Consider the following 25,383-nt stretch of genomic DNA (forward strand, 5'->3'; position numbering starts at 1 on the left):
TCTTTACATATGGGACTATTTAGGCTTATGGAGCTATAGTTTCCTGGGTCAATAGTTGGCCCACCCATCTGCAGAGTGATAACAGCTGCAATCCTCTATTCATTTGGTATAAAGGCTGTTTGGAGGGTCTAGTTGAATAGAGGTTTTAGTGGGCCCAATAGGTCATGTTTCTTGCTATTAGGGAGGCAATCTAGGATGCTGTCAGGTCCTATGGGTGCAGTACCTTTGGCCTTGGGGAGCACTTTTCAGACTTGTTCCCTAGTGACAGTTGGGGATAATTATGATTGAGGGTATTTCTTGAGATGTGTCTAGTGGTGAAGTAGGGTAAAATTGGAGCTGAACTTATTGGCCAATAGATTAGCTAATGCTCCATCTCAGTAGAGGAGGCACCATTTACAATTAGTTCCACAAATTGTTATATATTGCCTTTGAGGTTGCAGAAATAGCTGAAGAATGCTTTATGGTTGTCTTTAGCCTGGGAGGTTACTTTTACCTCAAATTTGGCTTTGGTAGACTTAATTAGTCCCAAGTTGTTTTTAAGTTTGATGATGGAGAGCTTGCCTTGCTGGACATTTTGCTTCCTATTTTTGGACATGGCTTTCCTCCTTTCATTATACAGCCTATCTATGCTGGGTGGCTTGTTTGAGCTTTTCTGTGTTTATTTCCTCTATGCAGTGACTGAAATAGGGATGTCTGGTTTTGGAAAATTCTGCGATTTGTCTGGGTTTTTGAAAAACCAAGCCAAATTGCAGAATTTTCAAAAACCGCCAGGACAAGAGCCCAAAAAGAGGACGTGTCCGAGGAAACCTGGACGTATGGTAACCCTAGCTTAAAGGTCTATTGGCTAGGCCTCTTATAGTCACTGTGATCAGTTGCCTAGTATTGTTGCTATGTTCCTATTCCAACTGCAAGCACTTCAGACACCTGATAGGTCCTTCTGTTGGAGGGTGATAGTCTTATATGTAAATCAGCTTGTTTTCCACTGGCTAGTTCCTTCATTTAGCATCGAAATGTCAGCAGGCAGTCCAAATTTTTCTGGTCTTATTTAAATATCTAAATAGAACATTTGTATAATTCAATCACCTTGTACCAATATTTCATAAAAAAGATCTGAAATCCTATGTTTCACAGAAAAGCAGTTGTCTTTAATTTAAAATGAGTAAATGTCAGTGATTTTGTTTATACAATGGAATCTGGTGTTTTGTTTTTTAGTAGTTCAAAGTTCCTTTTTACAGTTCTCTTTATGAGACTGAGAAAGGTACCAACATAAATGAGCTAGAAGCACTTGAGGTGATGTCATAGACTGAATATTTTCTTCTGGTAGTATGTTTTTTTTTTCTATTTATTCCCTGTTTTTGATAGTGTGGACAGGAGAAGACATCATGTACAAGTTGTGCAGGTGGCAGAATGGTGCATATGACCCCTCCCCTAGGATGCAGCTGTACAAGTCTGGAAGAAAAGGTGAAGATTCATGGTAGACAATGAACAGGAGGACATAGCATGTGAAGCTTGCAATACAATAGCTGTGAATGTGACCTGTTATCTGTAATTTGCTAATGCCTTTGGTACAACAATGTATAATGTGTGTGTGTGTGTGTGTGTGTGTGTGTGTGTGTGTGTGTGTGTGTGTGTGTGTGTGTGTGTGTGTGTGTGTGTATGTGCACGTGTGTATATTTATGGTGAAGTAAGTAGCAAAAATATGCTTAAGGGATAGTATTTTGTTCTTTATATAGGCTTTGTTCTTCATATAGATTAACCTAGCCCTACAGAGAGTGATAGCTGTCATTGTGACCATTCTTGTAAAATGAGGTGGGAGGGAGGGATTTATGGAAGAACTTAGGGTGTTTTTAATTTGTAACATCTGTAGTGACTATTTGTACAGATTGCATACAGTAATGCAATAGGGTACTGCATGCAGCTTGAGTGATGGGAAAACTGAGTGGGAATGAATGAAAAGGGATTGGTTGAACTTTTAGGCAAATAGAGAGACATATCTGGTAAGGTGAAATGGGTGGTGAAACATGAGTGATCTGAGAAGATAGGAATAAAATGATAGAAGTCAGGCTAGAAAGAAGATTGAGGTAGCAGACCATGGAGGAGAGGGGGATAGGGACTATGAAGTGTCTTTCTGATACAACCAGCTAGCATGCAGATGATTTCAGTCAGAGGAAGAGGTGTCAGAAGCAAATTAGAGTCTGGAATGGGTAACTGAGTGAACTTAAAGAACCCTTGGACTTAGCCTGGATGGTGGTATAGTAGGTTAGGAGGGAAAGTGCATGGGGGAGGAGGGGAAAAGGAAGGTCACAAGAAGTTAATGGGATTCATAATGTGGAATATGGGAGGGTTGAACAATCTCGATAAATGTTGCAGAGTATTAAGAAAATGTAGGAGGTAGTTATTATACTGCAGGAAGTGAAGTTTAGAAAGATTTAAATAGTCATGATGAGAAGGACAGGATTAGATGAGGTGTGGGTAGATGAAATGGGAAAGAAGAGAGGAGTGGTCTTGGTAAACAGGTAGGACAGAGGTAAACAGGTATGACATGTCAACAGGTACTACAGAGGTAAACAGGACAGAGGTAAGTAAGTAGGACAGAGGTTAATAGTTAGGACAGAGGTAAACAGGTAGGACAGAGGTGGCGAAAAAAAAGTTAGGCGCATGAAGGGGAAGGTAGGTAACTGTCAGATATAAGATGGGTGAGTAGGACCTGGCACTAGAAACAATATAAGAACTAAATAAGGATAACGAGTATGTGCCATATTGTTCATTACACTGAAGCAATCATGATACTGACTTTCTAGCGACTGTAACACAAACTGCATATCTACTGTTGTTGATTACTTTCCCACAAGCATTGAGTACACACTAGACCTTATAGTGACATCTCTGAATCAATACTATAAACACGGTGAAACTAATTGTGCTATCTCTCTCCCTTGTATCACAGGAAGCCCCCCACTCTAATCCTAACAACGCGTGGCTCCTAAGACCAAACGCTCCTACCTGACAATAACCAAAGCGTCTGCAAAGACCAGTCCTCACCTCCTTGAAAAACTACTACCTAATCTCTTGGAAAGACTAAACGGGTAATACTCACAGCCTACTATCTCTTCACTAAACTACGGTAGTTGTAAACTGGAACCTGGCAGTACCTTTTTATTAACTAAAGTGCAAAATATATCTCTGCAAAGTGCTTCTTTCCTGTAAGCACTAGTAGTAACTTCACTACGCTGAATATTGCACTCACCTATTGCTGGCTCTAAGACCCTGAGAACTCCTGGCGGTGTATGCCCCGCTCCGCTTCGCCCTCGCTTCGCTCGGGCTCCGCTCTGCTCCCCTCCCTGCCCCCATATCCCACCCGCCCCCAGTACCTCTACATTTATAGGAATAGATAACCCCTCCCACGTTCCCCTTTGCAAACCCAATGCCCCTTCAATTTCCTCACTACTCCTCCTACTTCTAGGCCCTCCCCCAATTCTAAAGGTAAAACTAAAGCCTCTCCCCTTCCCAGTACACTTTCCACTCTTACACCATGGCCAAATTCACTTATTCTATCACCCCCCTCTCAACAACACTACTACTCCTTATTGCCTATTTTTTAACAAAGTATGAAAACCAAACGCTCATAGGATTCTCCCTCCCTAAGCGCTACACCAACTGCCATACTAATCTTTCTGCCATATCTCTCCCATCAACGCCCAACACTGTTAATACAAAATCCCCCAACATAGTCCAACTCACCCTTCATCACCCTAAAATTTCAAATAATAAAAATAACCTCAAATTACTATTCAAACTACAAAGACTATTAATTTACCTGAAAAATAGTATTACCATTTATGGCGATATCCATCCCAATCCAGGTCCCACTACTGTCCCAGACTCTAACCCCTCTAAATTTGCTTGTAATTCTACTGACTCCCTTCTAGTACTACATCTGAACCTAAGAAGTATTAACAACAAGGTGCACAACCTGCACGCTATGTTAGCTACTCATTCCCCTGACATCATGTGTCTAACTGAAACATGGCTAAAACCCACCACTAAGGACGAAGAGATTCTCCCTCCCGGGTATAATATCTTCAGGGCCGACCGTGTAAAGAAACGGGGTGGAGGTATAGCTGTTATGTTCAGGAATACCCTGAATATCATTAGGAACCCAATACAACCTCCCATCATCTCTAATTTAGAACTTATTGCCCTAAAGTTATGCTTAAACACTCAAAAATGCATCAACCTCATTGTAATTTATATCCCACCAGGGAATAACACAGAAAATCTGGAGCAAACCCTGTCCTGGCTAGCCACTAGTTACCCACAAGAAACCATAGTACTTGGGGATGTCAATATAGACTGGTCCCTTTGTTCTACCCATACAACCCCACAACCTATTAACCTACATGGCTTTTCCCAAAATATACTTTCCCCAACCAGACTTGGCAATACTCACCAAAAAGAAACCACCATCGACTGGATCCTTACCAATAAAGATTCAATCAACTATACCTCTGGGACCCTTCCCAGCGACCTCAGTGACCACCTAATTACCTATATTATTAAACACAAATGCCCAACTACTAACCCCCCCTTCTATAGACTAATTAGAAACAAAAAGAACTTTGTCCCACAACTATTCCTTGCAGACCTAAAATCCTGCAACTGGTCCATTTTAAAAGCTCTACCCCTAGAAGAGAGTGTTTCCCACTTCAACGATACATTTCTTAGGATACTTGACTCACATGCCCCAAACAGACTAATCAGATCCAAAATACGTATAGCACCTTGGCTAACTAGAGAAACCAAAACCAAAATGAAACTCAGAAACCAGGCCTGGGACAAATGGAGAGCCACTAAAACCCCCCAAGATCGCATTAAATTTCAACAGCTAAGAAACACTACCAAAACAGCCACTACCCAGGACAAAAAACAATACTTCTGCCACCTCCAGAATAAGCACCAGAACAATCCAAAGAAGTTCTGGGCAGGATTTAACAACCTCCTTCACCCAGGTAAAACTACTACCCCAACCCCTGAGAAGCACATTGGAAAAGATGCGGAGGAAATAGCCAATACCTTTAACTCCTTCTTCACCAATACTATCCAATCACTTGCCAGTCAACTAACCTCCACTGCCCCACTTACCTCTCCACCTCATGAACCTGCCCACACCTCCTTTAACCTAAACCCTGTCTCTTCCTCCTATATTTGTTCCCTCTTAAAAAAACTTAAACCAACCACCCTGGTGGCTGATCACCTCCCAGCGGAATACTTACAAATAGCATCCGAAGCCATCGCCTATCCTATATCCATCCTGATCAATAGAACTATAACTGAAGCCAGCATCCCCTCTTCTTGGAAGATTTCTTATATCATCCCTCTACATAAAGGAGGTACCTCCACTGAAACATCCAACTATAGACCAATTGCAATCCTGTCCCCAATAGCAAAAATTATGGAAAGATGTGTTCACAAACAACTCCTTCACTACTTAACCCTTAATCGTCTCTTATCTAACTCCCAACATGGCTTTTGCCCCCACCACAGTACAACCACCGCCCTCCTTTCCTTTATAGACTCCATTAATAACAATCGTAACAACAAACTAATATCCTCCGCCCTCTTTCTTGACCTATCGAAAGCGTTCGATATGGTCAATCACCAACTCCTACTTAATACCCTAGAAAGCCTACATCTTAGCACCCCAGCACTAAGCTGGTTTAAGGCGTACCTCACTGGTAGGCAACAAGCTGTCCTGTGGCAAAACAAACTATCAGACCTGCTCTCAAATACCATCGGTGTTCCTCAGGGCTCCATACTTGGTCCTCTTCTGTTTTCCATCTTCATAAACGACCTTCACTCAGTCATCCCCAAATCCACCTGCATACAATATGCTGATGACTCCACCCTGATCTGCTCCGATGTCTCCCTCTCAAAACTCCAAACAACTACTCAACTCTGTTTTGCTTTAGTTGAGAAATGGTTCACTGACTTGAAACTCCTACTCAATCCAACAAAAACTAAATTACTCCTATTTTTCCCCAACGCCAATACACCCCTTGGCAATGAACTCCCAAATACTAACATTACAACATTCCATGTTAAATCCATCAACGGAACCATCATAGCCCCTGTCACCAGTACCAAATTACTAGGTGTTACCATTGACTATAAGCTAAAATTTGACATCCACATTACCCAAACCATTAAATCGGTTAACAAAAAACTTGGATCCATGTACAGAATAAAAAACTTCTTAACCCCCTCTACCAAACTAACTATTGCCCGTACGCATCTCCTCTCCACCCTACTATATGCCTCCCCAGTTCTTTCCTTCCTCAATAAACGTGAACTTAACATGCTCTCTCTTGCTTATAACCATATTGCTAGATTCATAACAGGTTCTCCTTATCGCACCCACCACTGCCTTAACCTTAGGAAACTCGGTTGGTTGGAACTACCCAATCTTCTTAAACTTAACCAACTCACCGAAGCCTTTAAAATAATCCACCATCCTGACAGAACTCCTTCACTGTGTAGTATTTTGACCCCCTACTCCAACCTTAACTCCCTTTGATCAGCTAATAACGTCCAGATCTTAACGATTAAAGCTAAGAACGCGGGTGGTGATGCCCTGTATGCCAACTCCATTGGAAAGCCTTGGAACTCCCTGCCAAACACCCTTAGACTCATGACCTCACATAAACAGTTCAAAAACAACCTCAAAAACCATCTTAAGCTACAATGGCTATGCCCATGCACAGAACCTGACTAACTTATCAAATCTCCTGTACTCATAATCTGCCCTGATAATTAGTTACCTAGACCATTATTTTCACTGTGTTTATCCTATACAACTAGTTTGTTTAACTTGTTGCTTTGCTGCTTGTGCTTATATAAAGTCTATGTTATTTCCTATTCTTATATTGTAAATGTAACATGTTCTCATCATGTATTGCCATTATGCTGGAGCTTTTCTCCCCGGGCCTCTACTGAAAAGGGATATGTATCCAGCTGGACTAGCCCGGTCAACAAATGTAAAATAAAATAAATAAATAATAAATAAAATGTATTTCAGGAATTCCTTGCCCATCTGGAGGGAGTGATGCAGAAGGATGACAGGGTACAGGTGGGGGGTTTTAATGTGCTGTTGGAGATGGACAGCAACAGAAACATGGGAGGAAAAAGAGATGCAAAAAATGTCAGAATGAGGTGTGTCATGTTGTAGATAAATTTGGATTGATAGCTCTTTGGAGGTATATGCAATGGCATAAAAATAAAGATAATCAAGCAACTTGAAGAAGGGAAAACTCTTCCCAAAACAAGGGCTTCACTAGTAGGGGTCACTTAGAAATCACACTGGCAGTAGTTTCCAGTGGAAACAGTGATCAGCATTGCATTCCTTGGCATTTTTCAGGCAACTGCTCTCGAGGAATTTCACTTTGCCACCTGTACAGATACCAAATAAAACATTCTTTCATTTATAATAAATATTGCAACACATGTATCTGTTTCCATATCCACTTTTTATCATTTATAATAAATGTAAACATAATTATTTTTCTTTATGAACACTTAAGGAAAATCTCATTGTCAGGGTGTGTTCACGTTTGCTTGTCTTTCTACCTCTATTTAGCATTTTTGCCATGATTATTATTTTTTACACTTGTCTTGTAACTGTACTTTACTATGACATGCTAGATGTGCTCTTTCACAGTATCATGGAATCATAGTGATCACTATGTAGCTGTGTATGTGGTTGTTCAGGGGCATCAAGAATGACTCCACATAGGAAGCAGTATTCCCTGGGTTTAGAGAAAGGGGAGGTTGAATTTTTCCCAGGGTGCCACTTAAAATCAGGACATTTGCCTTTGAATAATTCCTAAAAAAAATTCCAGGTTTAGGTAGTGCCCCAAGCTTTATTTTCATCTTGAAGAAGACAACTTTGAGGATCAACATAATCAGTATGGAGTGCTCACAGTTAGTGTCTCTAAACCCCTCATAACCTATATATGACCACTCCTCAACCAAAATTACTTACTGCAACACAGGAAATGCTTCTAAATCCCAGGGCATGACTCCAAAAATGGTTTAACTTCTTTAATTCTTCCTGTCTTTACTGCTGAAAATCTCTTCAACATTTTTTCTTCCTTGCAAGTTATACACTTTGAAGAAATTCTCACAAAGACCAAAAACACAGGTCCAAACCACTTTATTATCAAGTACAAAGTAAGCGCACAGATTGAGCACTATGTTCATGAGAAAACACTTTATATATGGTACACATGCTTACATTTATGCAGTTTATGTGCACAACTCAATACACTATACTTGTTTCTACTTGTACAATCCTGCAGTCAATTGGTTCATCATTATTGTAACACAATATGACACTCTAGTTATGCCAAAGGTCTTAAGTAGTAGACTGAAATGCAAATTATTCTTATTAAATGGTCAGACTCCTGCATGGTAATAGTACAGATGTACAGTAATGCAAATGAATACAGTTAAAACTGTCCATCTCAATTTCCTCATGTGATTTTGTGACTTCCTACTTTGGGCAGTTGTATAAAAGACTGCAGATATAAATGTATAATTGGACTTTATTATTTGATGAGTGACCTTCCTTTCAATATGATAAGCTGTGACACTGCTAGTAGGATACTGATATCCCCAGGAAATGCATTCTTGTTTATAAGTTGCTTTCACTGTACTGGTCAAGTGGCCACTTTCTTACTACAGAACTAAGTGAACACTTCTAATTGCAAAAGACGTTTTCCATTCCTATTCCACCTAATGTAGCTGATAAAATATAACAGTAGTGCTAATCAGATCATCTGGGGGTACACATATCTTTAGCACCTTTAATTATTCAGTTTCCCATGCCATGCTTCAAGCTGAAACTAATGATTCATCATGCTGGGTCATGCCCTGCATAGTCAAGAGCAGAGAAATGTGCTGTGATTTCTTTTAACATTACAGAGCATCTATTTTGCCAGAATATATTTTATGGAGATTTCCTTTGTTATAAATTCATAAGTTCACTATTCCACTGTTCATTGAGGTACATGTAATCCCAGATATGTTGACTGTATTTTTGTAACAAATCCAACAATCCATTTTATATTTAAACCCATCAATATTTCTGTGGACTTTATCACACATGGCAATTTGTTCCACAACTTTGGCATAGTTTCAGTAAAGAACATGTCCCACTTTTAGCACAGATAAATGTAATTAGTATTTTAACAAAACAATACCTTAAATTTAATCTTTTTATACACAACTGAATTGCTATCACTGCCTGAAGTAATTCAGAATTGGGTATCCCAAATACCAGGCAAAGCTTATCTTTCAATAACCTGCAAACAATGCTGTAAAAACTATTTCCCAGCCTGTCCAAATATGGTAAAGAAAATAATAAAGTTTATTTTACTGAATTTTGAACAAATTTAAGTAGATTTATTTGACTAGATTTACAGCTACAGAAAACCAAATGATATCCACAGTATTGATCTTATTGGCATTTTAAACAACTGTGATAGGCATATTGGAGCTGTTGTGGACATAGTCTTAAATAAAAGTCCAACCTGCTTCATGGCCCTTATTCTAATGAATTGTACATGTTAACTGAATGTCAATGAACTGGACATGTTATTTGTATGTCAGTCTTGCATATATTAATATCCATAACTCCTAACATATGATTTGTTACAATATTTTGCCACATAGTAAGGATATTGTTGTTAAGTACTGTTTTTTTTTTCTAAAAATCATAAACTTATATTTGGGAATACTGGAATGAATCCTAATCTTTCCTGACTATTCATTTACTTCATGTAAATAATCATTTAATCTAAGCATATCTAAATCAGATATAACAGTAATCCCTAATTTGCAATCATCAGCTTTGCCAGCCATCGTTAAGATGACATTTAGAATATTGGAAAGGCTATATTAAATAACATTAGCCTGAACCCTTCAGAATACTAGTCCTTAACATGTATTTCAGTTGATAATGCTCCAAAAACAGCCATCATTTGAAATCTTAATGACAACAAATGCTTATCTCAAGCAGCAAGATAAGGATCAATGTTATATATTTAAGCATATAGCTATGGCTAAGACCATAATCATTACAAACTTACTAGATAATAAAAATAAATAAGACTAAGTTCCCTTAAATAAAACCATGTTGTTTACTGTCAGTTTCCTTGTTATATCCATTCTGTTGTATAAGCTCATAGGTAGGTAATATGCAATCAGTTTGCAGATCATTACAAGCCTAGCCATATTTAAAAGTTCCTTCCAGCCTCAAAGAGGACAAGACTGACTGGGGTGAATTTGAGGCTGGCCAGCCAATTATCTAGATTTACCTTGTGTGAATTTGAGGCTGCCCAGCCAATTATCTAGGTTTACCTTGAAGGTGACAAATGTGCTAGCCTGCTTGACATTTACTGGAAGTTTGTTACAGAGGTAGGGATGCATTATGAATCTTATTTATCTGTTGTTGAACATTTAGTTCCTTTAATTGGATAGTTGAGAAGCATTTTTTTCTGCAAAGCAACAGAAGATCAAAAAGGGTTTAATCTTTCATAGCTAGAAATGTTGACAGAGATCCCCACGGAACAGTCTATAAGAAACTAACTACAGAAAGATGGCTGCTAGTCTGTCCCGATGACCAAGATTTTTGAGGTCACCGATTGCTTTAGTTTGGAACCACTAAAGTCTCTCAAGTTGAGTAATATGCCTAGAAAAATATGTGTCAAAAAAGAGTATTATATTAAATAATGGGTTTAATAAGGACTAGTAATGAGGAATTAAGACTTCTTTGGCTCTAGAGGAGATGCCTTTGGAAATTAGATGAGTGAGATATAAGGCTTTCTAAAATACTGTAGAGGCATAATGGTCAAAACATAATGAATTATCAACAGGGGAACCTAGATCCCTTCTGACAATGGCTGACTGAAGGGGGGACAGGACAATGTTTGGTTTATCCAAATTATTTATGCTACATTTTTTCACATTTAATTTGAGACCATTACCTTTCACCAATTGTTAACATGTTCTAACCCATGTTGGAGTAACTGTGAGCTAGTGGGAGCTCCAGTAATAACTCACATTTTACAGTCTTCTGCAACCTTAGATAATCACAGACCAGGACTATTAACCTGAAGATCTGAGAAACAGATGCCAGATAGGACAGAGCCCAATACTGAGTCTTTGTACTACACCAGTGGTAAAGTTTGTGATTTCAGACATGCCATGCATGCCTCTATAGCCACATGGGTTCTTTAAAACAACCAGTTAGCCATCCTCCACACAATGAAAGGAATTACATTTAGATTTAGAAGTCTGTTAATAATTCCTGCATGAGGAATAGTGTCAAAGGCCTTGGCAGCTCCAGATATGTTGTATGTGTTATATACTTGCTATCCAAATCCACCAGAAACACGGAGTAGAACATAATAAAATCTAAACTAATGAACTAAAATGTGAACTACTGAACAATCAGCATGTAGGAGATTAAAACATGTAATGCACACAGGAACATGAACTACTGAACAGCCAGTATGCAGCAGATTAAAATATGTAATTTACACAGGAACACGAATGACTGAACAGCCAGTATGTAGGAGATTAAAACATGTAATTTACATAGGAACACGAATACTGAACAGCCAGTACATAGGAGATTATGCACACAGGAACTACGTGTTGTTACCTTTTGAGAGGGCTGACAGGTCATTTACCATAGAGACTGTGGAATCTGCATATTATTTATAACTGTGGGTGGAGTAATTTTACATTACATTTGCTAGTTAGGGTGTTAGCCATTTCCTTTGGGTCAGAGTGGGCACGAGTATTGTAGACTAGCCCTGAACATTGTTGGGTATTAGTACTTAACTTCTTGACATAGTCAAATAAAGATTAGCAATTATTTTTGATTTTAACAGCTATTTTAAGTTCATATTCAGCTTTGAGCTTCCTAATGGTTCCCTTAAGTTTTTATTGTACCATGTTTGGAATCTTCTGTAAATCTTACTGATTCTTCTTTTCTTTCTTGGATATTTTTTAAGACAATTGCCTGACCAGAATGCTAGTTTGTTACATGATGATTTGACTGACAATACAATTTAAGTCATATAGTTAATTACAGTTTACACATGCATCTGGATGCTGGTGATACAGACAGCGTTTTGAACAGTATGCTCAGAATTTATTCTTTAACACATCCTCTAGGACAAAATTTATGAAATTCTTCCATTTTCTAATATGTATTCTGATGCATAGGTTTGTAAATTCAGAATAAATTTGTTTTATTCAGTGCAGCACATTCACTAATGCTTTAACATAATTAGAAACAAATCATGCAAGTCTTCATTAATCATATTTACTTGTACACAACTACACATGTAAATTTTATGGAGTTTACACCATCAAGCATTCATACAAAAATATACACTGTACCGTACAGCAGCACAACCTTGCTACTCCATTAAATGTAGTTACAGTGAAACATGGGTATTTGAGTCACAATGTTTTGGTTTAATTCCAACTGTTTTGATGTGTCTTATGACACAAGCACTAAGTAATTTCCATAACCTATTAGCCAACATGAATTCCTACTCCCAGTACAGCCTGAGTAATCATTTAAACAGACAATGCTTGAATGTTACATCTCTGCTTGACAGTAGTAGTGTTATTAGCAACAGCAGCATCAAACTAAAATTAAAATGTGGGTATTTGCAATGTCTAGGCTTATCATGCCATATTTTATTCAAGAATAAATGTAACTGTTGTCTATTATTGAAACTTGTTATTAAGTAATCCTGAGTTAAAACTCACTCCTGTGTGGGGAAGTTGCAGGATTTTCCCCACAGCTGGATTTGTTTGATCAAACTACATTGTCTATGTGTAAATCCTGCAGTTCCTACACTCATATGTGGATTTAAACAACTTTTTTTTTTTGCTTAAAATAATACATGCTTATGGTTTATCTCAGAGGCTTACCTTCAACCACACATCTATCACCAGGCAGCTGCCTGACCTTACTTTCACAAACATCACAAACTTTTAGCTCTCTGTTTTTGACTAATATAGCATCCCCAAAACAGGGCAGCCACGGTAGTGCAGTGGTTAGCATTGTCGCCTCACAGCAAGAGGTTCTCCAGTTCGATCCTCGGCTGGGGTGCCTTCTGTGCGGAGTCTGTGTGTCCTCCCTGTGGTCGCGTGGGTTTCCTCTGGGTGCTCTGGTTTCCTCCCACATCCCAAAGACATGCTGTAGGTGGATTGGACACTCCAAATTGGCCCTAGGTGTGAGTGTGCGCGTGTGTGTACCTTCAGTGGAAGGTTGGGCACCGGGCTGGCAACTCTACACCGTAAAAAACTCCACCAATCATGAGCGGACAGGTGATCTGCTCTGGCAACCCCTAACCAGGAAAAGCCGAAAGAAGAAGAAGAAGCATCCCCAAAACACACTTGTCTTCACAATATCCATAGAGCCTCATCATCCATATTATTTAGAGCTCTTTACTTTGTGGTCAAATTATAAACTTGATATCCAAGAAAGATGAAATATTGACTCTTTAATATTTGATCATATTTACATTAACATTAAGCTATGCTAATGCTCTTTATACTATTTGCATTAAGTGATAAAATACTAAATGCCCCTGCTATCTTTCTTTTAAACCATTTTTTCTTTTATTCACACATTTCCTGTATTCAGTTTTCTACTTCTTTTTTTCTTGACTAACTTCTACACTACCTACTTCTTCATGTTTTGGCTCCAAGCCTTCATATCAGTTATTGTTTTAATCCCCTTCTTCTAGTTGTTGTTGTTGTTTCTTTTGGCGTTTCCCGGTTAGGGGTTGCCACAGCAGAACTCCGGTCCGCTAATGATTGGTAGCTGCTTTTTACATGCCGAGTTACCAGTCCTGACGCACAACCTTCAACGAAGGTACGCCCATTCACACATGTCTCCACGCAGAAGATACTCTAGCTGAGAATCGAACCGGACAGCATCTTACTGTGAGGCGACAATGCTACCGCAGCACCACCACCGCGGGTAATCCCCTTCTTCTAGTATGTTCTGCATATTCACATTGCATCTTACATCCACAGTACAATTTGCTCAGCAATATAACTTTTTAAACCAATATCTATCTATATATCTATCTATATCTATCTATCTATATATATATATATATATATATATATATATATATATATGTGTGTGTGTGTGTGTGCAAATATATATATATGCATTTTGCTACTTATATGTAACTGATATATCTTTTTCTGATACGTCATTGTCACATGTTCCCATGGCAAAGACAAACCACAAATGACCTTCTATATTGTATTTATATAGCTAACAATCTCTTTTAATAAGACCCCTTCTCCATGGTAAGCACATCATCTTGTGGGACATTAACTAATTACATTGTCATCATGGCCACAATAATATCAACTTTTTGATTAATTTATATACTTTAAAGTATTCACCATCTACACTGGTAAACTGTACAATTTATTGTCCTTTACTATCAATTCTACCTATGCTTCTCACCCCTAATCCATATACATCTGAGATCCAAACTGTTTTTGACTTTGGGCAGATTTGCACAATTCTCTTTTTAAAGAGTTCACAATACCTTAACAAGTAACTGAGTCCTAAACTCGAAAAAATGTTTAGTTGATTTGCCTAAATCTATAACAATAACTCACACCAATTACTTACTTTATTTTTATAAAGAAAAAGATGCACAAATCATGATGCCAATTCAAATGATTCAAATGTTATGTGAAAAATTCATCTCCCGAATGTATTACATAACATATGACTGCATGGCAAATTCCAAAGACAGAATTCTGTTATCCCAAACAGTATACCTGTCAGAAAATAAACCAGTTTTCTGCTTTAATCTCACCCATTGGCACATCTTTATAAGTCACTGCTATGCACATTCTCTAGGTACACTCACTTCCTAATTTCCCAACATTCCTTGTAACAAGCTCATGATCAACACCATCACATATTTCTTCCTGTGAAACTGTGTGGCTCACACATCCTACTTGGGAAGACATCTGTGATTCAGAAATTAACTGAGCCGTATCACTGTTGTTTGACAGAGCTACATTCCCTATCACAAGACATTTATTTTTCCGCAATCATCAGTCCAGAAACTGTACAGTTTTTGAAGCAGATTACTTTCTTCCAACATCTTTAACAAAATATCATCCCTCAACACATCTTTTTTTAATGTCGTAATTATATATTGATGGTCACCAGCCTGATGAACTTGTACGGCTCCCTCTTCCTTCTTCATTAATGATATTGCAGCATCCATCTTGGTATCTCATTGAGCATTTCCAAACTCAAAACAGCACGGGAATTTCCCTCTGTAGCCAGTCGGTCCAAATGTCCCTTAGTTGGTATGAATAACCCCTTAAGTTACAACTCCCCCCCCCCCCCAAATTAGTTCACACCTAGTGGAACTAATCTGAGGTTAGTGGGCAATCTGTTATATATACAACAAAGGAGTCAGCAAATGGGTCTGTGGTACTGAGATAATCAGTAAGACAAAGCAGACATGACAATAATATAACTGAAGCACAAATGAGTAAAATACAAAATGCACTTTATTATTTCAACTTTAACAAATTCACCCACATGTTTTCACACACTAAGGTGCTTCCTCATATAGTATATGCTGGCATGGAAGACTTTTGTTATCCCATCAAAGATTATACTCTCCAGAAGAGAGAGAGAGTTAATATGGCAGTTACTGGAGAATGCACACAATGTTACCAACAATGATATCTGAACCTTTGCTGTTTATGTGACATTTTTCTCCAATGGACAGAATTTTCTTTACAATTGTGTATATGGATACATACTGAAATTCCTTAATCCTTAAGTATGATTAATGTAAAAGCAGAAATTAAAATGTAAATGAGAGAAACATATACTAAATTATGTTTGGAACAGAAAAATTTATCATGGGGTTGTAGTTGTGTGGTTGGGGAAGGTGAGATAGAAAGGTTAGGTCGACAAGGCAGGATGTATAAAGAGAGTAGGCAAGAGAGGGTTAATTAGTGGAAGGATGAAGGGAGGAAGTGAGGTATGGAAAGAGGAGGGTATTTAGGACTTCTGAGGTGGGTAGTTGGCTGTTGGGATTCACATTTTGGTGTGATTTTGTTGCCTGCCCATCCCGTCCCTCTTTTGTTTTTATTATGGAACTGGTGGGTGTTGGAGATTGTTGGTGTTTTGACAGGGGTGAGGCCCAGGGGCGGAGAAGAGGGACAGGCTTGCCCCTCTTCTGTTCTCCCGCTGGTGTATAATTGGAGGAAGGAATTTTAGAGTGGTAGAAGCAAGTGTGTGGATGCTGCTTGTGCTTGGTGGTTTGGATGGAAAGGAGGTGTTGGGAAGAAGGTGTGCGGTTGAACGCTGCCTTGAAGTATGAGGATAACTGAGCATATGGAGGACGCTGCTTAATCCAAGAGTGAGTGGTGGTACACTGCCTTTATGGATGGTCATTTAATGTTTTATCATTGTTCAATGAAGACTTATGTTTAATAAAGTTGATGCATTTATTTTATGTAATAGCAATAAAGGTCGAAGTTCCTTTAGTGTTCAGTGTTTTTATTAAAGTGGAACATGACAAAAATTAGATCGCAGTATCTTTTCCTTCCCTTATTTCAGGGTACAGTGACCTCATAGTCAATATACATAAGTAACAAGGCTGTTGGGGCACAGACACCCACATTGGGAAAATGCTGAAAGGTATAGCAAGTTTTAGAATCCACTGATTTTTGTTTGAATTCCAGTGAATTTTTTGAAGCACTTCAGTATAAAGTCACACACTTCAGAAAGAGAGCCCTGTATTTGCATTGCTATGGCCATTTGGTTAGACTGCATGACTTAATCAATTTTAATATGATAAAATAATATACTCACATATAAACATTTAAATGTATATAAATATTGACATATTTGATAACATCACATCCAATTGCCTTTTAAAACATTTACCTTTTTTGTGACAGATTTCGCAAGTGGCATGACAGGACTTTGATGTCAAGACCTAACATGTATTTCAATAAGTCTTAGATTGCAATGTTTATTTCTTTTATGACATCTGTTTTAGTATGCAAACCACATCACTTATCATGTATGCAGATAGGAACCATCCTTGCCAACTTTTTGGTTAAGCTAGATAATCAAGGATCTGCACATTTGGAAATTAGGTGGGTTATTATCAGTACTGATACCTGCTTGGTTTATACTAGCAGATATTTTGCATAAGGCTCTGCTATCATAGAAAATTACAGTAGATGTCACTGCAAGCCTGTATTGCTGTCAATTGTATAAAAAGTGGTGGAAATACAAACAATATCAGGATGATATGAGTCTATCACACATACCTAGACATGCTGAAACAAATTGAGTACTGTTTATGCAGGTATAGCAGACATGCCATCACTGGCAGATTGTTTTAACATACACAAATGTGTTGTTATGGAGCTTTTACAGATGCATAAACTGTCCTTACACCTTGATTAATCCAGTTACACAGCATTTTATTATTACATGCATTTTTAACATAGTCTTTTGAGATGCAATTTCCTGGTTTATCTAGTCTTATTATGTAGAAGAATGTTACTACCTATATGCTTTTAGGCTCTCCAGTTTAACTTGTATACTGTTTGCAGTGATAAATATGGTGGCTTTGTTAAGCATAACATTTGCACAGTGTATAACGTATCGCACATGTTATTTGTCACAACTTGTTACAGCTTTAAAACTGCTTTACAGAAAATGTGCACACTGTGATTATGGATGGGGAGATTGGTTATATAACACAAAATCCTACAAACAATGTCCATTTATCACAGCTCAAACTACAGAAATCCATACTGCTCAGGCATGTGTTCATTATTCATAGGATATAATGTGGAAAAAGTCAGCTATACCATAGTTATGTAACAGAGGACAACAGATTAGGCTAGGTTACATATATATTCAAAATATGAGACAAGGATCTCTTCCAAGCAATTCTCTCTCTTTCCACATAAATATTCTCTCTATGCACTGAGAAGCCAACCTCTCTGACTTTTAGGGTTCTTCCAGCAGGTTCTTTCACTCAGTTAATGTCTGTTCTGGTCTGCCTGAATGGTAGGTATTCCTTCCTAGCTAATAATTAAAAGTTACCACCCATACAATATAAAACCAGCATATCATATATATATTGCTATTTTGTACCACATCTGTACTTACCTATGAATTTAAAGGGTTTCAGTGACTAAATCCAACTCATTAATTTATTAGTGGCATCCTTTTGCTTGTGGAGGCATTGTAAGGTAGTGTGGACAGTTGCTAATGAAAAACTTTGCCTTAACAAGTAGTACTGTAGGGAAGTGAATGCCCATTTAATGACAAGGTACTCATGCCCATTGGCAGTATAGTTAATCTCAGTTCTGCTCAAGTTTCTGCTAAGATATCAGCTGGAGGTTCTTTACTACTATTTTTTGTGTCTTTCGGCTTTTCCCGGTTAGGGGTCGCCACAGCGGAACTCCGGTCCGCTAATGATTGGCAGTTGATTTTTACGTACCGACTTGCCAGGCCTGATGCACAACCTTCAACGAAGGTATGACCATTCACGCATGTCTCCACACAGAAGATGCTCTAGCTGAGAATCGAACCGGACAGAGTCTTACTGTGAGGCGACAATTTACTACTATATCTTGTGAAAATATAGCCCCTACACCCACTTCAGAAGTATCTGTATAAACAGTAAATGGTTAGTGAAAGTCAGGGCAACTAATAGAGGATCCGAACTCTGTGTATGTTTTAGCTGATAGAAGACCTCATTTGCTGCCACAGTTCACCAAACTTGGATGGGAGCCATCTCTTTTGCTAGATCAGTTAGAGGATAGGCTAATGAAGTGAAGCTGGGCATGAACCTCCTAGTCCTAGGAATACCATTACTTAGTGTTTGGTGCTGAGTATTGGCTAATTCTTCACAGCTTCCAGCTTAACTGTTTGGTATTAATTACCTTTTTCCCAATCACATATCATAAATACCTGGCTTTTGACATGCAGAGCTTACTGTTGTCAGTATTATCCATAAGTCCTGCCTGTCTTAAAGATTCAAGCACAGCTTGTACTTAGGCTAAATATAACTCCAAGTCATTCAAACAAATTGCCATTTAATCAAGGTGCCATCTACGTACCTGGCATGAGGTTTCAGAATTCCGTATATGAGCATTTGAAAGATTGCAGACGCTCTATGAAATACAAAGGGTAGAGCAGCATAAAGAAAGACACCCTCATGGTTTAGAATACTGTTTTTCTATGGCTTCAGGAATAGAGGGCTACACCAGTACCAACTGGCCAAATCTAGAGTGGTCAAATCCTTGTTTTTGCATAGCCTCTCTGAGCTCATCCATTCAATAAATGTTAAACTTGGATGTCTCATTAATTTTCCAAAAGTCCTTACAACATCTTTTGGAACTGCCTGGTTTAGGGACAAAGACAACTAGATTGTTCCAATCACTTTCGACTCTGCAATAATTCTCACTTTAAGCATGTTTCCTCACTTCCTCAGTTATTGTCTTTCTTTGGGTCTCAGGTATCCTCTACAGTTTTGCTTCTCACTTAGCACAGTTTTGATATATTGAATTGTTTGTTCTGCCAAGTAGTCCTGAAAAAGATCTTCATTTCTCAATAAGAATTTGTTCACCTCTTGTTTCTAGGCCTTAGTCAAAGCCTCATCTACTAGAACAGTAAGGACAGTATTCCCTGGTAATTTACCATTGCTATCTACCTCAGATCTCAGACTAACTACAGAAACTTCAGCTTCCATCCATGGTTTTAATGAATTTATATAATATATATGCATTGGTCTTCTTTTTCTATCACCCCAAGGAATCTTTGTCATCTTTATAGGAATTTATTCTCAGCAGAGGGGACTAACTCTGACACTTCGTCCCCTGTTTAAATTCGCTGAGAATCCCATTCTTACTGTACATCTTCTGTTGTATTCCATGTGCCCTTTGCATCGATTCCTTCATTAGTGGCATAACATTTTTCAATCTGTCTTGCAGGTTTGTGAAATGTGCATATCACCAAAGTGGCAACCTCCATCAACCACAAGTCAATGCCCATAAAACAGTCCAACAAAGTTGAGCTGACAAAAAAAAACATAACCCAGAAATACACTAGATCCTTGTTTCAGTTACTTACTACAGCAAACCAATACCAAAATTCAGTTCAGCAGAGCTTCTTATTACCTTCCTGAAAATAAACAAATATAAACACATATTTATTACTATCCTTTACAGCCATACTAATAATACAGCTTCACTGGAAAATATCATACATTGGATATCAATAACAATTCTAAAAGAAAAATACTACTAGGTGATGGCACTATCAATTGTTTGGACATAATCTCTAAACCCCCTACATCAGCCTGAACTCATATGGTTTCACTCACTTAATTAACACCCCACATATTATAGGAAGACATCAAACTCCTTATTAGACTGGATCCTAGTATCAGACCATAGTAAATTCACCGCCACAGGTACAATGTCAGAGTCTCTCAGTGACCATTTCCTATTCTATACAATCAGACATCTCACACATACACCTAAGCAGCATGTTTATAAAACAACATGCAATTTTCCCAGTTTAACCCAGAAATATTTTTTTATTATCCTATCATCTATTAACTGAAACATCCTAAAAATCCTCCCCTTAGATGATGCTGTAAATTAATTCAATACAACTTTTCTAAATCTCCTAAACAGTTTTGCACCACCTAGAATGAGGAGACTAAAAACAATGTAATTTTACTATCCAAAGAGTAGATTGCAAATGTAGGATAGAGAACAATTGTGGAACGAATGACAAAAATATAAAACACCATAATACCTCCAAAACTTCAGAATGCTCCACAACCATAAGAAAAAGCAAACAAATGAAGACAAAAATATACTATAATAACATTAAGAACAATAGTAAACACAAAACACAACCCTAAAGAGAAATCTGATCAGCCATTAAAGAAGTTTCATAGTTTCATAGTATAGTACTAGGCTATCTGCCCTAGGGCATTTGTAAGCCTAGCCATAGTGATGTGGCTTTTGCCACCCATGAAGTGGTACAAAAATGTACAGAATAAAATTAGAATACTGTGCCTCTGTCTAGTAGTGACACAATGAAGGTTCCCTTATATAATAGAATTAGTTTACTGTGCCCCTGTCTAGCAGTGACACAGATGTGACCCCTGGGGTAAACTTACGATCTCCCATCCACTCATCAAGATTTCTCTTGAAGAGAGTCAGTGAGGGGCTCTGCCTAATATGAACTGGGATCCTGTTCCAAAGCATGGGAAGCCTCTGGGTTATGAATCTATCCCTCCAGCATGTCCTATTCATACTTGTGCCAAGGTTTAAGTCTTTAGCTCTCGTGGTCCTGATGGATTTGGATCTTTTGAGGTGGAGCATGTCCATCAGATCCTGATTGGACATGGCCTTGTACGTCAGGCAGAGATCACCTCTGAGCAGGCGGTATGCTACTGAATAGAGCTGAAGTTTCTTTAGTCTGGCAGAATAAGACATATGTTGGAGACCCTTGATCCTCTTGGTGAGGTACTTTTGTGGTCTCTCCAGCTGTTGCAAATGCCGGGTGAGGTACATACCAAATGGCGCATTGTACTCAATCATGGGTCTGATGAGGGAGGAGTATAGGGGTACAATGACATCCCTGGATCTGGATGTGAATCCCTTCATGATGAGGTGTGCAAGGTAGAATGTTTTTCTAACCACTTTGGTAACGTGGGTGTCAAATGAGAGGTCGCTGTCGACCTGGGTACCTAGGTCTCTGATTACTTTTTCCGTACTCAGTGGGTTGCTGTCTATGTAATAATTTGTAGGTACTTTGTTTTTCCCAAAGGGGATGACTATACATTTTTTGGCATTTAGTTTAAGGCCGTGACTCTGGCACCAGTTGTCCGTTTCTGTGAGGCCTTTTTGTAGGATGTATGTGTCTGCTGGTGTATCGACTATGGCGCCTAGTTTGCAGTCATCTGCGAACTTTGTCAGCCACAACCCTCCCATGTTTGCTTTAACATTTGAGAAATAAATGCCGAACAAGAGGGGTCCCAGGACAGATCCCTGTGGGACACCACTTGTGACTGGCTTTGAGTCTGACATTGCTCCAGCGATTTTAACTTTATGGGTTCTGTCCTTTAGCCAGTTTGCAACCCATCTAGTGACATAAGGGTTTACGTTTAAGCTGTTGAGCTTATCTATGATGCCTGAGTGGGGTATTGTGTCGAAGGCCTTAGCCAAGTCCAGGTAGGCTGTATGGACTGCTTTGCCCTCATCAACGGCTCTAGTGACTGTTTCGAAAAAGTCAACCAGGTTCAAAAGGCAGGATCTGCCCTTTACAAAGCCGAACTGGGTGGGGTCAAGTGTCTGTAGGTCCCCTATGTCTCTGTTTATGAGTTCCATAATGATTCTTTCCATAGCTTTGCAGACCAGGCTGGTTAAGCTTATGGGGCGGTAGTTTCTAGGGTCTGTAGAGGTACCCCCTTTGTGGAGTGGGACCACTGTTGCTGTACGCCACTGTTCAGGTACATATCCTGAAGTAAGGCTAAGGTTAAATAGGATTTTTATGTGTGGGTTTAGCTCCTCTTGGAGTTCACGTAACATTCAACCCGGGATACCGTCAGGTCCCATTGATGCTGTGTTTTTAGCTTTGTTTAGGGCGGTTCTCACTTGGACATCTGAGATGACAGGGAGATTACATTCAGCTGGGATAAGTATTTCTTCTTTTGGGGGTGAGGGAGGGGGGAAATTTGCACTGAACCTGTCAGCCAGAATGTTGGCAATATCTGTGGGTTCAGTGTATTTTTTGTTGTTGTGAACTAACTCTGAGCATATCTGAGGGTTTCTGCCCAGGTTTCTAACATAGCTGAAGAAGGCTTTGTGGTTATCTTTAGTGTCCTTAGCGATTTTTCTCTCAAAGTTGGCCTTGGATGTTTTTATGAGAGAACGTAGTTTTCTGCTAATGTTGATCAGAGATGTCTTCCCTTCATGGGATTTTGCTCTGACGTGCAGTAGCTTCCTTCTCTTGTTATACAATTTGTTAATGGCTGAGGTCCACCAGACAGGACGCTTGCCTTTGGTGGAGAGTGACTTGGATTTATTTGGGATTGCATGATCCATGCATTCTTGGAGATGTCCATAGAAAGCATTTGTGAAGGATTCGGCATTGTGGGATGTGGTATCCACTGGCACAGTGGGCTTAAAGGATACCATCTCAGTCTTAAGAAGAGTGAAGTCTGCTTTTGAGAAGTTTTTCACTGTGGTCTTTTGTGCTGGGGGTGGAGGTGGGATATGTATATCCAGGGTGATTAGTTTGTGGTCAGATCTCACTAGTGAGGGTATACTTCGGTGTGGAGCATTTTGTCCCCATGTTTGTGATGATCAGGAGAGGTGACTAGTTGTTCCAGTGCATTTGAATTTATGAATTCCAGGAACCTTTGGGCTAGGGTATTAGGGCTAGAATAATGTACCCAATCTATGTTTGGGTAGTTGAAGTCTCCCAGTATGATGGTATTTTGTGATACATTCATATCCTCCAATGTCTTCAGGAAGGCTGAGTGGGGTTCCTGAGATTGGGAGGGTGATCTGTAACATGCTACCAGTTGTATAGCAGTTTTGCCTATGGTTAGTTGCACCTGTATGGTCTCTGATGCTTCATGTGTTGTTACTAACCTGGAGGTGTGGGTGTCCTTGATGAATATGGACACTCCCCCTCCCTTTGTGGTTCGGCCCGGGTTTTGGGGCCGAAAAGCATGATACGAGGTATAGCCTGGTAGCACTGGGGTGCTCTCAGGAGCCTTGAACCAGGTTTCAGTTACTGCACAGACGTCGATGTTCTCCATGCTGAGGAGTGCATCGAGTGCTTGCATCTTGAGATTTAGACTTCTGGCGTTGAGCAGCATTACCCTTAGTTTTTTTCCATTTTTGTTTTCTAAGGAGGTGGGTTTGTCTTTTGAGCCTTGCCTAAAAAGGCACATCCCAGCTATAAATTCAACCCTAGCCTCTCTCAAAATAATAATTCACCTCTTATTAAATAGATAGTACAATCAATAGCCAAGAATTCCCCAACATCTAATCCCAACCCTGACCAACATGTTACCACGTCCATTTTCCATCCTGTCCCCACATCCTATATAAAAATACTCTTAAACAAACTCACACCATGTTCTGCTTCAGCTGATGACTTTAAAATACCAGCAAAAAGCATTGCCTCTCCTCTCTCAATCATTTTATCCCTCTACACAAAGGAGGAAATTCGACAGGAATCACTAACTTTAGAAAAATAGTAATCATACCCACCCCACTCTGAAATACTTAAAAAAATGCATTCAAAAACAATTGCTAAACTACCTCTTGCAGGAAGAACACTTATCCCCCATACAACACAGCTTCTGTCCCTCCCATAGTACTAACTGTGCACATCTAAGCTTTACAGATACAGTGAACAAAGCTCAAAATAATAGCAAACTTGTGTCCTCATTTCTAGACTTATCTGAAGTCTTCAACACAGTTTGTCACAGCAAACTTCTACTTCAAAGGTCCTCATCAGGTCTATCTTAGCCATCCTTCTATGGTTCAAAAGCTACTTTCCCAACAGGTATCAGTCAGTAAAATGACATTCTACCCTCTCTCCATATCTCCCGCTCACCACTGGTGTACAACAAGGCTCTGTCCTTGATCATCTCCTCTTTAACATTCTCAACAACACCCTCCATACATCCATACAACAGGTTTCCCAAATACAACATGCAGATGACTCCATACTTATACGCACATCAGAAAACATGGTAGCTCTCAAAAAAAAATTATACAGGAAACTTTAACAGATACTGAAAAATGCTCAACCTGCTAAAAAAACTACTTCTCTTTTTCCTAAAATTCCTTTCTCATGAAACAAAAAACAAAATTTTAAATTCTTTCTGCTACTAATACAACCACTGATGTGACTTCTCATAACAAATTATTAGCCATGATAGTGGATGATAATCTTAAATTCAACCTGTATATACAAAATTGCATAAAATAAACACACCAAAAACTAGGGATACTTTATAGAGCTAAACCTTGTTTTTCACCAATGCAACTAAAACTACACTTGCCACTACTTACCTCCTCCTCTCATTACTTTATGGCACTCCCATCCTTACTAACCTCAGGGCATCATAAAGAGCAAAAAGTGAACAATGCTATAATAAAGTGGCAAAAATTGCAGCAAATATCCTTTTCAGAAACCACCACAGTAGAAAACTAAAAGGCCTA

The sequence above is a fragment of the Protopterus annectens genome, chromosome 6.part0 (assembly GCF_019279795.1).
Source record: "Protopterus annectens isolate FY-2018-M chromosome 6.part0, PAN1.0, whole genome shotgun sequence".
In the NCBI taxonomy this organism is placed as follows: Eukaryota; Metazoa; Chordata; order Ceratodontiformes; family Protopteridae; genus Protopterus; species Protopterus annectens.